Raw genomic sequence first — 4,221 nt, forward strand, 5'->3', positions numbered from 1 at the left:
GAGGTAATGTTTTCTAGATTTCAAACTTTAATTGCAGGACTCAAAGTGCTAGATAAAGGATATACAACTGTGGATCATGTCAAAAAGATTATTAGAAGATTTCCAGATAAATGGAGACCCATGGTCACAACTTTAAAGTTATCGAAAGATCTGAACAATATCAGCCTTGAGGAACTCGTCAGTTCACTCAGAAGCCACGAGATATAACTGGAGGAAGATGAACCTTAAAAGAAGATCAAGTCTGTAGCACTAAAGTCCAGATCCGAAATACGCAAACCAAATAGAAACAAAGCCTTCCAGGCTGAAGAAGACAATGATGACTCTGAGAAGGAAGACTCTAACGACGAAGAAGAATTATCCCTTTTAACCAAAAGAGTAAAACAACTCTGGAGAAAAAGGAACAATAACTTCAGAAGACCGAGACCCAAGGGGGATCGATCAGAATCAACTTCCAGAGGTAAGTCTAACAAAGATATAACATGCTATGAATGTAAGGAAACATGTCATTATAGAAACGAATGTCCCAAGTTGAAGGAAGAAAGCTCTAGAAGAGAAAATTTCAAGAAAAGTTCATTCAGAACTAAAAAGGGACTAATGGCCACCTGGGACAACAGTGGATCTGATTCCTCAGAATCAGATTCTGAAGAACAGGCAAATGTTGCACTAATGGCTACCACCTCCAGAAATACATCAGATGGAGAATCTGAATCTGAAGAGGTATTTTTTGATCTTTCTCGCTCTGACCTTGAATCATGCATTTCTGAAACTCTTAACTCATATTAGAAACTGAAACAAAAATTTAAAGCTTTAAAAGAGGTTCTTGAAGAAACCATCGAAGAATGTGGTAAACTTGAGATGACAGTTTCATAACTAAAAGATGAAAATTGAACTCTGATATTAGAAAGAGACTCCACAAATAAACAATGTTTAAAACTTGAAGAAGCGTTATCTCAAGCTCCACAAACTTCGAACACAGTAATTTATGAATATTAAAAATCCTTTCAAAAGTTTCTGAAAAATGGGATAGAAAGAAGCAGAATGACATCCATGATTTATGGAGTAAGTTAGAATAATAAAAGAGGAATAGGGTATGACCCCAGTGAAGATAAATCTTCCACAAATGACAAACCTAAATCTCGGTTTTCTTACCACTACACACATACACAAGCACAACGTTTTGATAATGCTAGAAAACCCAAAGTTCTAAGAAACTTTGGGAAAACTAATCATAAAGGACCCAAAAGATTTAGGGTGCCAAAGGATAAGATTGTTTATGTTGCAAATATCTTATGCAGCAGAGTTAAGACACCAGTCATGGTACCTGGACTCTAGATGCTCGCGACACATGACGGGAAGAAAGTATATGTTCTAAAGCCTGGAACTTAAAGATGCTGGCTTGGAAGGTTTCGGAGGAAATCAGAAAGGAAGGATCAGAGGCTCCAGAACTATTGGTAATGGAACTCTTCCCTATATATCTGATGTTCTCTATGTAGAAGGATTAATGCATAACCTGTTATCAATAAGTCAATTAAGTGATAACGGCTATGATGTAATCTTCAATCAAAAAACATGTAAAGCAATTAATCAGAACAATGGAACAGTCCTATTCACTGGCAAGAGGAAAAACAATATTTATAAAATAAATCTTTCATACTTAAAAGAACAAAATGTAAAATGTCTGATGTCTGTTCATGAAGAGAAATGGGTATGGCATAGACGCTTGGGCCACATTAGCATGAGAAAACTATCTTAGCTAAATAAACCTAAGTTAGTCAGAGGTCTACCCAAGCTGAAGTTTTCTTCAGATGCTCTATGTGAGGCATGTCAGAAAGGGAAATTTTCCAAAACATGTTTTAAAAAGAAAAATATTGTTTCCACCTCTAAGCCTCTGGAACTTCTTCACATTGACCTATTTGGACCTGTTAAAACAACATCAGTCAATGGAAAGAAATATGGACTAGTTATTGTTGATGATTTTAGTCACTGGACATGGGTAAAATTCCTAAAGCACAAGAGTGAGTCTCACTCAGTATTCACTAGCTTTTGTTCAAAAGTGCAAAATGAATTTGACTCCAAAATCATCAGAGTCAGAAGTGATCATGGTGGAGAATTTGAAAATAATTTTTTTGAAGAACTATTCAATTCTAATGGAATATTCCATGATTTCTCCTATCCTAGAACTCCACAACAAAATGGAGTTGTAGAAAGGATGAATAGGACACTCCAAGAGATGGCCATAACCATGATCAATGAAACAAATATGGCTAAGCACTTTTGGGCTGAAGCAGTAAATAGAACGTGTTATATTAAGGATAGAATCTCTATAAGACCTATTCTGGAGAGGACTCCCTATGAGTTGTGTAAGGGAAGAAAACCCAACATTTCTTATTTTCATCCTTTTGGATGCTTTTGCTTTATTCTGAATACTAAAGAACATCTGAACAAGTTTGATTCAAAAGCACAAAAAGGTATTATGTTAGGATACTCATAACGCTCTAAAGGCTACAGAGTATACAACACAGAAACCAAAATTGTGGAAGAATCAATTCATGTTAGATTTAATGATAAGCTTGACCCTGAAAAGATAAAGCTAGTTGAGAAACTTGCAGATCTGGAGATTACTCTTGTAGGTTCTGACGAAAAGACCAAAGCACCAGAAGTATCTGATAAACAAAGTCCATATGCAACTAAGGCCTCAGCTATCCAGAAGAAATCAAGAAGCCGCCCCAACATCTCTGAAGATTTGATTCTGGGAAACAAGGATGAACCTATCCGAACTAGGTCAACATTCAAGGTACCTGAAGAAACCCCTCTAGGACTAGTATCTCTGATTGAGCCTACTTCTTGTGATGAGGCACTTCAAGATGATGATTGGGTTCTAGCTATGAAAGAAGAGCTAGATCAATTCTCAAAGAATGACGTCTGGGATCTTGTTCCAAAGCCTAAAGGTACTCACATTATTGGAACAAGATGGGTGTTCAGAGAAAAACTGAACGAAAAAGGCGAAGTTGTCAGAAATAAAGCTCGACTGGTGGCACAAGGGTACAATCAACATGAAGGCATTGACTACAACTAAACCTTTGCCCCAGTCGCTAGGTTAGAATCTATTCGCTTACTTGTTTAATTTTCTATAAATCACTCAATCAAACTATATCAAATGGATGTCAAGAGTGCATTTCTTAATGGTTATATATCAGAAGAAGTGTATATCAATCAACCCCCAGGTTTTGAAAACTCCAGTTGTCCAGAATATGTTTTTAAACTTAAGAAATCATTATACGGTTTAAAACAAGCTCCTAGAGCTTGGTATGAAAGACTAAGCAATTTTCTTCTGGAACATGACTTTATTAGAGGAAAAGTTGACTCTACACTCTTCTGTAAAAACATTAGTAATGACCTCATGATATGCCAGATATATGTTGATGACATTATTTTTGGATCAGCTAATCCTTCTGTATGTCAAGAATTCTCTAAGCTAATGCAAGAACTAAAGTTCTTTCTAAGAATTCAAATCAATCAAGCTTCAGAAGCTACCTATGTTCATCAAAGTAAATACATTAAAGACATTCTAAAAAAAATCGAAATGGAAGAATGCAAACCTGCTAAGAAACCTATATCCAACGTGCATTCTGGAAATAGAAGAAGTTAGCCATAAGGTTTGTCAGAAGCTCTATCGTGGTATGATAGGCTCTCTTCTCTATTTGACTTCTACACGTCCTGATATTCTGTTTAGTGTATGTCTCTGTTCCAGATTCCAATCAGATCCTAGAGAATGTCATTTAACAGTTGTTAAAAGAATACTCAGGTATCTGAAAGGAACCCCTAACATGGGCCTGATGTATGAGAAAACATCAGAGTATAGACTTTCTGGTTACTATGATGCAAATTACGTAGGGGACAGAATGAAACGTAAAAGTACATCTGGGAACTGTCAGTTCTTGGGAAAGAATCTGATATCCTGGGCCAGCAAAAGACAATCAACCATAGCTCTGTCCACTGCAGAAGCAGAATTAAATTTCAACATCACTATGCACTAATCAGATGCTCTGGGTGAAGAATCAACTAGAAGATCTTCAAATCTTTAAGAGTAACATTCCTATCTTCTGTGACAATACTGCCTCCATCTGTTTAAGTAAGAATCCTATTTTTCATTCCAGAGCTAAGCACATAGAAATAAAACATCATTTCATTAGAGAATATGTTAAGAAAGGGGTAATAACA

This window comes from Lathyrus oleraceus, chromosome 2 (genome assembly GCF_024323335.1).
Source record: "Lathyrus oleraceus cultivar Zhongwan6 chromosome 2, CAAS_Psat_ZW6_1.0, whole genome shotgun sequence".
Classification (NCBI taxonomy): domain Eukaryota; kingdom Viridiplantae; phylum Streptophyta; class Magnoliopsida; order Fabales; family Fabaceae; genus Lathyrus; species Lathyrus oleraceus.